This window comes from Camelus ferus, chromosome 1 (assembly GCF_009834535.1).
Source record: "Camelus ferus isolate YT-003-E chromosome 1, BCGSAC_Cfer_1.0, whole genome shotgun sequence".
Classification (NCBI taxonomy): Eukaryota; Metazoa; Chordata; class Mammalia; order Artiodactyla; family Camelidae; genus Camelus; species Camelus ferus.
In genome coordinates, this window is record NC_045696.1 from 986773 (window position 1) to 1000765 (window position 13993).

Sequence of the window (13993 nt, forward strand, 5' to 3'; positions counted from 1 at the left end):
CTCGTGCTGTGGTCTGGGCCTGGCGTGGCTCTGGGGGAGGAAGCCTCGGGGACCCTGGAGAGGAGCTGTGGGCCACAGCGCCCCTGGGGCTTCACTTGACCTCCAGAGCCAGGCCGCCCGGTAGGACGGCGGCCCAGTGCACACTCCACTGCCCCCCGAGGGGTCCCAGCAGCCTGTGAGCCGGTCAGCTTCCCACGTCTTGCCACTCAGCCGGGTGGAAGGCGCTGTTTAGCCTGCACTGAGTCTCTGGGTCTCCCCTCACTGGTCTGTGCACACGTGTACCTGACTTCAGAGGCTGCGCCCTTCCCACCGACGTGTGGGCGTTCCCAACCAGCCGTGGGTGAGCGCGCCCTCATTGTCATCAGAACTGGGTGTTGTGGTTAAAACAAATCTCTCCCCGGCACCCTGGCCCCCACCCCCACCGGGGCCACGCTGGCAGCAAACTTCACGTCCAGGAAAGAACCTTATAAACATCCTCATGCAGCAGTGAAACGGTGAATGTTCAAGGTGCTTAGCTCATCTCCACCGCTCAGAGAAGAACTCGAAGCTCCGTGTGCGGATCTGGAGCCGTCTCCAAGACTCTCCAGCAGACGGGCAGGAGTGCGCGGAGCCACACCCGCCGGCACCCACGCAGAGGAGGAGGCCGCCGGGGGTGCCGGCGGGCACGTTCGGGCGGTCCTCCCTGGACCAAGGCTGCCTGTTGGGGTGGAACAGGGAGGCGGGGGTGGGAGGGAGGCCTTCGCCCCCACCACGGAGCCTTTTACACTTGCTGACTTTTGAATTATGCAAATATACCACCTATGCAATAAAAGAAAGACCAAAAAAAGCTGAAAAAATTGGTTTAAATTTTAAAAAATCTTTGCAAGTTGGATTGTCAAAACACAGCACTCTCATGACTTTAATAGGACTATTTTTAGTTCTTATTTTGAGCAGTTGTCATGTACATCGCCGGCCCATTTTTCAGCTTGTGTTCGTCTTTTCCTTGTTGGCACAACACCGCTCTATCAAACACAGGAGTGTGCAAACGCGCGGAAACCCCCGCTGACGGAGGGCACAGCCCCGACTCGCGCCTCGGGCCCATTTCCCCGGGGGCTGCTCAGCGCACAGCTCCCTGGGGCTCCCGTTGACCCCCAGCTGCTTTAACTGGAACGGAGGCATGCCGACTGCCTTTTCCTTCGTGGCTCCTGCCTTCAGCGCCCCGCGTCTGCGTGATGGCTGCGTTTAGGTTACCGTCAGGCTTCTCTGGAATTGTTTTCCTGCCTGCCGCGCAGCTGGAGCCCCCGCCCCGCGGGCTCCGCGAGCAGCCACCCGCGCTTGGCTCCTCCCGTCAGCACCAGGCTCTCCTCCCTGCAGCTGCACTTCTGCAGGCAAAGCAGAAACCCTGCTACATGCAGTAATCCCTGCAGGGGAGCTTCAGGTGCTGCCTACCTTCCAAGCCGCGCCCTGCCGAGCACCACGCTGTCGCTGCAGTTCCGTCCTGGGCAAACGAGACGCACCGAGGAGACCTCCCCGGCGCCTGGAGGTGTGTCTTCCACTTACTTAAATGTCCGTCTGAAAACTTTTATTGTTTCCCCATAGATGTTCTGTACATTTCTTGTTAAGTTTATTTCTAAATGTACTTCATTTTGTGTATATACAATATATATGTGTATGCTTTAAAATCAGCTGCTTGACTTAATTCTCTCATGAGTCTAACACTTTCCCCAGGGTCTCACTTGGCTCTCCTGGACTGCCTAAATCTGCAGCCGAGGGCAGGGGAAGAACTCCAGGGTGGGCCACGGCATGGTGGACCTTTCCCGTGTTCCCACCCTCACACGTGCCCTCCGCTCACCCACCTTGGCAGCTCGGCCTCCCTGTGATGGGGCAGAGGCAGGACCTTCAGGCTCGTGTGCTGCACTTGAAGGCAGGGCCCGGCTCCCTTGACCTCTTCCCCCCCGCGTCCCCATGGTCACCTCTGGCACCGCATCCAGTCTCATCTCTTCCCTGCAGGAAGCTGGGTGGGGTGGGGGTCCAGATGGGGGGGTGGGGTGGCTGGCATGGCTTGAGGCTTGAGGGAGCACGTCCAGGCAGCCGGGGAGAGTCACCCTAGTCAGTGCCGCCCACAGAGCTGTCTGCGGCGATGGGAACGGCCCCCACCTGCACTCTCCTTTCTCACACCTGAAGCACAGGACCTGGACTCTCAGTTCTGCTTAGTTAATCTGATAGGACACACACGGCCAGTGGCCACTGGGTTGGACAGAGCAGGTCCGGAGACGATGGGAAGCCTCAGACACACGGTAGTCCAGGCAGGATGGAGCTGGGCTTGGGCCGAAGGAAGGCCATCTGGACGCGGCGTTCCCCACAAGGAGGGTGCAGAAGGCAGCTGTGCGCCCTGGGCCACGCTGGGAGTCAGCAGACAGCGCTGTGTGCTGCGCCTCCCTGTCCTGGGCCACGTCCGAGGCCCCCAGGGGGCCGTGGCAGGCCGGCCTCGTGGATGCCACATCTCGTCCGCAGGCTCCCCTCTCGTGACCCCGGTGTCTCTGGATGGCCCCGGTCACAACCCTCATGTGAAGTGTGGATCTGGGGACCCCCGCATGACAGGGTGGGTTTCGTATCTCAGCTGAAGGGGATGCTGTGTCACCTGCCAGGGTTGACAGTGGGTCCCAGGGACATGAGACCTGGGGCTGGAGGAGGGAGACGTGGAGCCCAGAGCTTCCAGTCCGTCCTACTGGAAGACCTGCTTTTCCAAGTTGAAAATGTGGCTGCTTCCTTGACAAACGTGCACAAAGGCTTGAGAGAGATGGTGCCTTCCACCTCCATCCTCCCGTCCGGGGGCACCCTGACAGGCGTGACCCACTGTGAGGGGGTAGCTGCCCCACCTCGGCCCTGCCCCCCCGTAAATTAGGGATGGCAAGGCCCCCGTGACCACTTCACGTTTGGAAAGCCCAACACTGCCTCCAGCCGGACAGACCCCAGAGGCAGAGCCAGGTAGTGGGGCCCCTCCCCTGGCCTCACGGGGGGCTCCTCAGGGCCCCTCTCAGCCCAGAGCGGGGCAGGCAGAGCACGGTCACCGCCAGGTCCCCTCTGGAAGGAAGCCACATGGACCACACAGGCTGCTCCGTGTAGGGTTTCAACTGCTTAGTGAGGTCTTTGTACCAGAGAGCAGGACTCGAGGGGAAGACACCCCCCGTCTCCCTTCCAGCCCCACTGTCACCGGGTCTCAGGAGGAATCGAGTAACGTCACACTCTACCCAACAGGGACCCTGACCCGTGGTAGGCTTGCAGGCCTCAGCTTGTCACTGGCCCGCTGCTGCACTGGCAGGCCCGTCCAGTGCTGGGGGCCAGGAGACAGCCCCCAGCTCCCCCCAGGAGCACCTGGCCGGGTCGGGCAGAGCCAGCACCCCAGCAGCACAGTCACACCCACGGCCGCACCAGCTCAGGGAGCACTGCCCTGCCTCGGGGCCAGGGGAGCGCGGGACCGCGGGGCTGGGCCTTGCCCTAGGTGTGCGCGTGCCCAAACAAGCGGCCATCCCCTCCCCGCCCTGGGTCCCTGGAGGGAAGAGACTCCAGGGTGGTCAGAGCCCGTGAAGGGGAGGCCGAGCTAGTTCAGGAGTCGGCTCAGTGCTTCAAGGAGAATTCAATTTATTTTAACTAGTACAAATTTAATCCATTTTAATTAGTTTTAACTAATTTAAAATTGTTAATTAGTTAAAAATCAGAGCTTTCGCATAGAAATGTCAGATGTCAGGCTTCTCCTGAGAACTCAGCAGCCCCAGCACCGTGAGGCCGTCTCCCTGCGGGGGAGGCAGCGGTCAGTGGAACGGGGGTGCACGGAGGGAGACCCCCAGTGCCCAGCCTGGATCGAGGGGCCTCCCGCCTGCCCCTCTCCTGCCTCCTCCGAGTTTCCTGGGCCCCTGCCAGTGGGGAGCCTGCAGTCTTGCCCCCCACCCCCACCCCGAGTAGCTCCATCAGGGGCCGGGCCAGTGCTTGCTTGTGAGTCACCGAGTGACCGTCTGTGGCAGTGTCCTCCCTCTGGGCACGCTGTCGCATTCTCCCTCTCATCAGGGTTGTGGCCGGGAGCGCACTGTTGGTGGCCACCCAGACCCTCGGCCTCTTTCTCCAGATCTCTGGCCTCCCCCTACCCACGCCCCCAGCTTCTTCCTGCTTCGAGGCTCTGACCCATGGCCTGGGCTACCCTGGGGCACCGGGCTCCTGCGCACACAGAGCAGAAGTGCCAGAGAGCTCACGAGCTCCCTCTGCCGGCAACACACACCCCCTTCCCAGCACTGAGAGGCTGCACGGAGCTGCGACCCGGCCTGAGGCTGGACAAGCTCCAGGCACCCAACTCGTGGGAGGGGGAGAGGCAAGGCCTGGCCCGGGGCCGGCAGAGCGGAGAGCTCACCTGGGGCCGCCGAGGCCCTGCATGGCCTCTTCCCCTCCTGTCCTGCCAGCTCGGGGTCAGTGGCCACTCAGAGTCAGCAGAAAGAGGAGGTCTCAGGAGTCAGCATGCAGCCTGGCCCCAGGTGCTGCCCCCTCACCTTTAAGGTCACCACGCTGCCCAACCCGTCCACAGTCAGCTCTAAGGGCCCCAGGGGCGGAGGCCAGTGAGGGCCAGTGAGACAGGAATAGGCAGGTGAGGGCAGCTAGGGTGGGTATGGGCAGGTGAGGACAGATGTGGGCTGCTGAGGAGGGTGAGGGCCAGCGAGAACAAATACGGGCCGGTTAGGGCAGAGTGAGGCCAGTTTGGACTCGTGGGGCAGGGCAGGGCAGGGCAGGTGAGCGTAAGATGAGGGCCAGAGAGAAACCACAAGGAGGTGAGGGTAGGTGAGGGCTTCTGAGGACCAGTGAGAGCAGGTGGTGGGGAGAGGGCAGGGGAGGGTCAGTCTGGATTCCCAGCCTGGGCTCCTCTACACCCATGTCTTCCTGAAACTGCTCCCAGGCTTCTCAGTGAATGTTCCTGTTCTTGGGCCCTGGGCTGGGCCCCAGCCTTAAGGTCTGTGACCCCCCATGGCAGGGGTCCCCCTTGGGTGGCACCGCCACATGCAGAACCCACGGATCCCCATGACAATCGTGCTTTGGGGCAGCAGCCTAGTGTCGGGGGATGGACTCAGTCCACTCTCCCTCTTGTAGTTGGTCACTGCCAGTGAGCAGAACCCACCCTGAAATGCAGGCATGTGGCCACGTGCCCCAGGCCCCCTGCACCCCACCCAGATGGGGGTACCTGCCTGCCCCCTTCCCATGGCCACACCACAGCCCCTCCTGATCCCCCTCCCACGGCCACGCCCCACCTGCTTGCGGGCTCCAGGGTCCAGGAACGACAGGGTGGGCCTGCCTGGGGCCCCCCTCCCACCCCTGCTGAGGCTCTGAGGGGTGGCTGCTGTGAACGAAAATACTGCCGTGCGAGTGAAAATACTGCAACCATATCAGTAAACAAAGAATGCTGAAACCAGGTCATCAGCGGCTGCCCCCACCCCCCAGTGGGGCCAGGCCTGCAGCCCGGCCTCTGCAGCCACTCACAGTGGTGCCCTCTGAGCGGACTCGGAATAAGAAAGGACAGGACACTGGCCCTAGATAGCCAGGTGCTTGTCGAAGGAATGAATTCAGTGAGCCCAAATGTTTGCTTCCTCCCGTACATAGAACAGCGCTAAATTCTTTACCTTGAGATGCCTGATTCTCTTTAGATAACAAGTAATCTTTCATTGTTCCAACTACCTGGTCTTTGTTGTAAAGCTCCTATACATCCGGCTCCTCCCCTACCTCTTCGGAGCAGCCCCTCAGAGCCACCTGAGAGGCTGTCACCCCGGCCTGAGTCCTCCCGCCAAATAGAACATAACTCTTAACTTTAAGGCTGCGTGTGTATTTCAGTCGACAGTTTTGGTGACCACGAAGGGACCCAGAGCAGACTTCTCTCCTTCGCCTGAGCTCTCCGAGGAACCGGAGCCTTGGTACCAGCAGAGGCCCTTTGTGCCCACCCGTCTCCTCGCGGAGTCCAGACGAATTTGGGTGAGTCTCTCCTGGATCTTGGGTCTCCCATATTGGTTGATGATCCTGAGTTTTATTTGGCGGTGTATCCAGGTACCTGGCCCCCGAGTTGAAAGATACTGGGGGGAATTACCCACCCTGTGGAGACATGCTGGGTGGGGCCTGGTTGAAAGATACCAGGAAATGCCCACCTTGAGGAGATGTCCGAGGTGGGGCTGGTGGAAAGACACTGGGGTCTGGACTGAGTGGTTAGGTAAGAGGCTGGTCTAACGCTTTCCTCAGTTTGGCTACCTCCATTAAATCCGTTGGGATAAAAGTAAAACTCTTATGAGAAACCTTTCACCTCCAAAAATGGGACCCTCCTCCTGGCTGGCAGCAGCCTTCTCGGGTGGCGGAGGCAACCTCGTGCCGTGCAGGTGTCCCTGCGGGAAACCTGATGCAGGTTTGTCTGACAGCCCGGCCTTAGAACGGGGAAGTGAACTTTCAAAAAAAAAAAAAACAAAGAAAAAGAAAAGAAATGACAGATTGCCAGCCTCCAGCTAATACCCCAGCCAGGCTTATTTACCTACAACACTTACAGCCTTAATGGGGAATTTAAAAAACCTCACTCTGAAAGTAACTAGCCAGGCCTGATAAAACATTTTCTGGAATCTGACCTTATAAAAACAAAAGCCCCTTTGTGGGGAACCTGGATTTCTCTTCCTGTGTCCTTGAAATGTAGACATTCTGTGTTTCTCTGGGTGTTTTGTGTGTGTGTGTGTGTGTGTGTGTGTGTGTGTGTGTGTGTGTGTGTGTGTGTGTTTCCTTTTATTTGAAGGAAGGCTTGGACTCTGCCATGCAAAGGGTACAAGTATTGTGTGCATGTGGTGGCCAAGCAAATAAATTGGGATTCTCGGCGGTTCTTTGATTGTACCAATTCTCAGGCATTTTGCCATTTTGACCTTCATTGCATCAGCTGGGGCCACAAAGGACTTTACCTTTTGGGGAGTAAACTTTTGAAATTTATTTAGGCAACACCCCCCACTCTCATGTGGAAAAGCCTTTTCATCTTACTGGCTTAAGATCGCTATGCATGTATTAATTGAAGGCCATATGATGGATCCTTTAATGTGGAAAAGCTTCTAAATTGGTGAAAGTTAAGAGAGCTCTCATTATAAACAGCTGTTTTATTGGTACCTATTAAAATCAATCAAGTTTAAAGGTGGAAAAATATATCTAATGGTTAACCTAAGACCTTACTTTAAAAGAGGGAAAAGACCGGTTTGGAAAGCTACATTTGTGTTTTCTCTTTCTCTTCAATGGGTTTTAGAGATGCTAATAAAAACATTAGAATAATTAATGTTAATTAGGTTGAGTAACTGAAAAAAGAAATGTAAAAATGTCAAAAGGTTTTTTCTTAACAATAATAAGGGGTTTATCCCAAATGGATAAATGTTTTTTAGATGGTTATTTTGAATGGGATAAATAAAATGGACATTTTTGGATTTAGATACAAGGTTTTGATACTACACTACGTAAAGTTAAAAAAAAAAAAGGCCAAAGGGATCACCTACTGGTCCCCAACATTAAAGTTCAAACAAGTCCGCTTTATTTACCCCAGTTTAAAATGTATATATTTATAGGGCTAGAAAATATATATATATATATATACTAAGATACTTGATCAGTGATTGGGGCAACAAATCAATTACTCAAATTAAAAATTGACAAGGGCCTAAGTCCTTTGGCTCAAACTTGGGGATCCCAGAAACTTTTATATAAAAATTAGATAAAGTGGACAAGTAATAAAAGAAAAAGGCTCCTGGCACCCCTTCTAGCAGTAAGAATTATTGATTAAACCTAATAAATATTAAAATTAAAGGTATAAGAGTTAATAAAATGGAGACAAAAGTTTGTAAAGTTGGCATATTTAAGTGGGCTTTATATAAACCTCTTTTGCTTAACTATGTTGTGGGATAGACATGTTTCCGTGGAAAAACGCTTCCCCTTCCTGGTATTATAAGGCTGGGCACGTATCTGTCCCTCAGAAAACGTTACTTAAACAAACTAAAGGAAACCAATAGAGTTGCCTGAGCCATCCAATATAAAGTAAAACTAAAAACTAATATTCAGGGGCTAATAAAAAAAATAATAAGAGATCTACCCTGGGTTTAACTTACAACTCAAGGAAAAGAGACCTTACTAAATGCCTCCTGCAAGCTTTTGAAGACATGATAAAGTAAACCTTGAAGTTTTAAAACATGGCCTTCTTTGTTTAGAGTTCTTCTCACTGATAACTGAAAAGCCCGTTAAGGAGATACAGCCGGGCCTGGGTGACAGAGCAGTTCTCTGGGGGACTGGACGCGTCTGTCTTTGTCTTGCAGCTCAGAAACGCAGATACAGCAAACTGAGACCCAGGGCTGAGCCCAATCAGCTCAACGAGGTACAACTTAGGGCCAAAGAAATTTTTGGCATTTCAGAACTCAGAACTCTGACAGGGTCCTTCAGACTTTGTCAAGAAATCTTAAATGTCTTTTTCATCAGCAGTGAGCCTTAGTGATTTGAGCAAGCAAATTCAGCTTGCTCCAACTGTTGTTTGTAAGCAGTAAATTTATATTGTAACACCTAACTCCTAAGTGAGTTTTAAAGTGAAGCTACGAGATCGCTAGCTTTTGTCTGTATATAAGTCCGTGTACACATTATAGATATGAGATATTTCTCCTGCTAAAAAAAAAAATCAAAGTGAAACAGCTCTGCATAGTTGACGTAAAAATAAGAGCTTACAAATTTAGTATTTTTAAAATAAAAACTGACCAAATTGACTTTCAGGTTCACATGAACTGGAAAATATTTAATGTTAAGCTAATGCTTGGTATTAAGTTTAGTTTAAGTTCGTTCTAATTAGTAAAGACATATTTAGAGTCATCAATATTAAGTACAATACGCTTACTGTGCCTAGGTTTAATGAAAGTCAAATAAGGTCCTGTTATATCTGTTGCAGGTTTGTCAAAATAATAATAATAATAATAATAATAATAATAATAATAATAATAATAATAATAATAATAATAATGTGTGGTAAAATTCTAAGTAAATTAAAATGCAAATGAGATGAGACCTTTTGGGTAAATTCTTTAAAATGTATTTTTTAAATGCATGCTTAAAATAATCTCTAAGTATTTGGTATCTTTAAATTCTAGAGTTGTGCTAAATTAAGTTAAATGATGGGAGTTTATTAAATAGCTATGCCACTTTCAGATAAAATAAGATTGAAATATTACTTAACATTTGACTTCCTCTTACAGAGAAACTAAAGGTGTTTAAAAATATTAATAAATGTTTGGCACCACCCTGAAATGTTCTCTACTATTAAGGGAAACATCTCAGCATCCTAGGAAAGTAAGGTGAATGTGTAAAGGAAGATATAAGGAAAGGAATTATATTTTGTTAATGGAAAATAGTGACTTTGTCCTGAAGCTGGTCACTTCTAGACGAAAGAGAAAGTAAGGGACAAAATAATATGAGTATAGAAAGCTGTGGAAGGCTTGTGGAAGAGGAACCCTGAGGAGAGTTTTGTACATGGTCGGGACTGGCTAAGTTTAGAAGAAATGTGGTCAAAGTAAATGAATCTTAGAAGTAAGCCAGTAAAAGACCAGATTTGGTTTTCTCTCTGCTAAAAGGACAAAGTTTTCTTAAAATGTTAATCTGCCTTCAGTAACAGATTGTAAAGCTACTCATACCCCTTAAGTGATCTGTTCTGCCTTTCCCTTTGAAATATTTTCTTGTTAATGAGTAAGCACTCTTTCACAGTGATCCATACTTTATCTGACCACGTGTTTTGAAACTTTTTAACAAGCTTCCCGAATATCAATTTCTGGTTAAAGTTCTTTTGATCTCCAGCTAACTTTGGGATGCTACAGAGGGCCCCTGGAACATCCCAAAGAGAGATTTTAAACTAGTAAGTTTCACTTGGTATGATAAATAACATGGTATTGTCAAATGAATAATAAACCTTCCTAGGTTATATTGTATGAGAAATATTATTAATATAGATATTCTAGAATTTATATGGACTCCCTAAAATCCTGGTATATCTGAAATAACTGTTACCTAGTCATAATTCTGGTTATTGTGACCAGGTTTCTTTATCGATTACAGTGTAACGGTGTTTAACCATGCTGTTAAATCTTTTGTCATTTATAGACAGTTATTGTTTTAGTCTGATGATTTTACAAAATGCTTTATAGCACTGAACTCAACTAGGTAAGAAATTTTAAAGGTCTAATGAAAACTCTGATTTCATAAAACTGTTAACAAAAGGATTAGTTACATGGGACTGAGTAAACTGATGAATATGGTTATAATTATATTAAATTCTAGTTTTGTTAATTGAGGTCTATATTTAGTAAGACACTTCCCAAATCATTCCTTGCTGTAATGTTACATTGCTGCGAAGTTTAACTGAATTATTAAAAGGACACTCTAGGTTTGCTTCTGAAGCTCAATAGTCTATCCTTGGGTAAAGATCCGATGCCCCATGATCTGCAACCAGGGGGCTGTACACACTGGAACAGACATGACTTAAAGAACTGTCTCCAACCTGAATGGAAGGACCCTTTACCAGGTACTCTTAACTAGACCATACACAGTGAAAGCTAAAGGAAGCTGACTTTTGGATTAGTTTCCAGTCAGAAAGCGCCCCTGCAGTGGACTGGCCTATAGAGCACTGCTCACCTTAAAACAATGCTCAAATGAAGAAAAAGCTACCAGGCCAGCATGGGAAGAAGACGACATCTGAGGTAGACAGCTGGCCCAAGACGCCGGGCCAGGCCTGCATACCAATTACTTAGATGTTTGCGCACACCTTTGATTATGAACTAATCCAACTGTTAGGTTCATGGTAAATTACCCATGTCTAGTTCTTCTGTGTTACCTTGGTGGGTTTCCCTACTCCAAGTCTCTAACTAGAGAGCCCTCAGAAAATTTACTCTAAAAAGGAATGATAGTTCTGTTTACGCCACTATTGACATTACAAGGTGGGAGACCTCACCTAGCCAATTAATAATCCCTGCTCTGAGCCTGACCATAAATATGAATTTTCTTACAAGATCACTCAAGCTCAGTCAGAAACACAAGCCAAAATATTAACCCAAAAATGTAACTTCTCAACTATTAAATCCTTGCTTGTGACTTCAGTAACGTTACTAACTGTATTACTTACATCCTGTCTATTTTATAAAATTGTTGTCTTTTCCATTTCCCAGTGTGTAACCAGGCCTCCAGCAAGATTGATGATGGCTAAACATCTTGAGGAAATAGATAAAATTTACAGCCCTGCATAAAATAATTGTAATAGTGTGATTCTAGGTATGGGAATGAGCAACCAGGGGAAAACATCTCCTGGATCATAATAGACTAGTAAGACAGGTGATCCAGGGAACTTTTAATACCAACAGGGCCTGATCCAAAACTGGCACTTTGAGTGGCATGTCAACAGATTCTTCACCTGATCGAGGAATGAGCCTTCCAAGCACCGTGGGACAAAATTGGTCACGAAATGTCTCCCAAAATATTGGTCGAATTTAGGACCAAGGGGGAGCACTGTGAACAAAAATACTGCCGTGAGTGAAAATACTGCAACTATATCAGTAAACAAAGAATGCTGAAACCAAGTCATCAGCGGCTGCCGCCACCCCCCAGTGGGGACAGGTCTGCAGCCCGGCCTCTGCAGCCACTCACAGTGGTGCCCTCTGAGCGGACTCGGAATAAGAAAGGACAGGACACTGGCCCTAGATAGCCAGGTGCTTGTCGAAGGAATGAATTCAGTGAGCCCAAATGTTTGCTTCCTCCCGTACATAGAACAGCGCTAAATTCTTTACCTTGAGATGCCTGATTCTCTTTAGATAACAAGTAATCTTTCATTGTTCCAACTACCTGGTCTTTGTTGTACATCCTAGCTCCTCCCCTACCTCTTCGGAGCCATCCTTCAGAGCCACCTGAGAGGCTGTCACCCCGGCTCAAGTCCTCCCGCCAAATAAAACATAACTTGTAACTTTTAGGCTGCGCGTTTATTTCAGTCAACACTGCCAAGAGTTGCCCATGGAGCTGTGGAACCGGGGCCTGATGCCAGCAGCCGCCTGCCACCTGGTGGTCACGTCCTGACAGCGGCCATCTCAACAACTCTGCTTTCAGAAAAGGCAGGAAAAGATAAGCCAGTTTCAGAGCCATTTACCTGAACACTTAAAACAGGTCAAACAACAGGGCACAACGTTCGGGAAACACAGACCCACGGAGTAGCCGCACACACCCTGAATTCACAACGGGGCCTCCGGGGGGAAGAGGAGGGCTGCGGTCGGGGTGCGACTCCGGGTTCTCCGCTGAAAATGGAAACAAGGCACAATGCTAGGATCTGCAAATATGGACAACAGGTTAAAAGTAAACTAAAATAAAAGTAGGAAAAAAGCCCAAACACTAACAAAAATGTTCATCTATCAATTTGTCAGTAATGATAGAAAGAGTAAAGATGACCGCATCAGCCCCCTGGCCCCAGGGAGGCTCCACCGCCTCAGTCACAGGCAGCCAGGGTTTACCCAGGGCTGAGCTGGCTCCTCCTGGGGGCAAAGGCAGGAGACTCAAGCTGTGGGACAGAAGGGAAGGGGGCAGAGCACAGCCATTCAAGAAATGTCACAGCACCTAACACCCACGTGGTGGAAGATTCGACCCCCAGTAGGGCCTCGAGGATTAAGGCGACAGGAGATCTGACTTGTGGCAGAACTCGAGCTTCGCTGTCTGCTCGCTGTGATGCAGCGGCACAGGAAATGACACCCACGGGCGCCGTGCCACCCCGAGGCTGGCACAAACGGTCAGAGTGGGCGCGGCCCAGTTGCTGGGAATCCCAGCCTCTTCCCCAGAGTGGCTGGAATGGTCGGCCCTCTTGCTGGCGCGTGAAGCTACCGAGCCCATGAGAACTGGCAACACCACGCCTCACCACCTCTCTCGCTCCCTGGTCTTCAGAGCACGCCCGCGCTCTGTGCGGGCTGTGCGCCTGCCTTCAGCTGCCCTGAGCACCCGCCCCGCAGCGCGAGGCCGCGCGCTTGCCTTCGGACACAGCCTGCACTCTGTCTGGGGGGGGGGGTGTGTCTCTCCGAATACACCTACCTTTACTCACCTGTGGCTCCTCCTTGAATTCTTTCCTACGTGAAGCCAAGGACCCACACTCGGCGGGGCGTGTCCCAGGGCTCCACCGAGACCTGGGACACGGCCCTCCTCACCCCACATCCATTTTTCCTGTATCAGTTGTGAATGCGCATGTTTAGAACGTGGGAGAATCCGTTCACTCAGTTTTGCTGGGAGAAAAAGCACGTCTCTTGCCCTAAGTCTTGTGCCAAAGTAAGCAAAGCAGTGGACACGTTGGGAACTGTCCTGCTCTCTCCTGGGGCAGGAACAGGGCAGGCAGGCCCTGTGTCAGGTCAGGCAGCCCTGAGGGGAGCGTGCTCAGCCCAGGCCTGGCTGGCAGGGGACAGCAGTTGGGACCAGCAGGGCTCAGCTGAGGGGAGGAGGTCAGGAACGGCCTGGGGCTGCTCTGGGCCAGGCCCCTGTCCTGGTGGGGAGGGTGACTTGCCTGCCCCCAACCCAGGATCCTCAGGCGGTCCCAAGCCTGAGCAAGTGGAGGCTGCCTGCTGGCCCTGGCCCAAACTCCCCAGACGTGCACTCCTTGGGCAGCGGTGCCAGCCTGGACCCCAGGAGTCCCCTAGGCGGCGTCCCCGGGCCACGCATCACACAGCTGCAGGCAGAGCCACACTGCCCCCCAGTGGCCAGCCAGCCGCTCGCCCGGCCAGCCTGAGGCTCTTTCCAAGGTGTCTGTATGGTTCCTTGTTTACTGAGCAGAGAAGCTAGGAGCATGACTCAGGACAAGAACGACCAGAGACACCCTCACCTGAGGGCCTGGCCTTGGAGCAGCACCTGCTCAATTTTTCCATGTGCCTCCCTCTTCTGGTCCTGGTCCTGGGACCTGGTAAAGGGACAGTCCCTGTGCTCCTGGGGCTGAAGAGGG

The 13993-nt window shown here is 51.1% G+C and overlaps 1 long non-coding RNA gene across 2 annotated transcripts; it reads right to left on the reverse strand.

Annotated features, from left to right (window-relative positions):
* Window positions 1-11989: 11989 nt before the first annotated feature.
* LOC116666531 lies at window positions 11990-13993 on the reverse strand. Of its 2 annotated transcripts, none has more exons than XR_004323452.1 (2): window positions 12248-13993; window positions 11990-12122 (listed from the first exon to the last, which is right to left on the reverse strand). It is a non-coding gene; the product is annotated as an uncharacterized LOC116666531 (long non-coding RNA). The 2 variants fall into 2 exon arrangements; XR_004323458.1 differs by having other exon boundaries at window positions 12227-13993.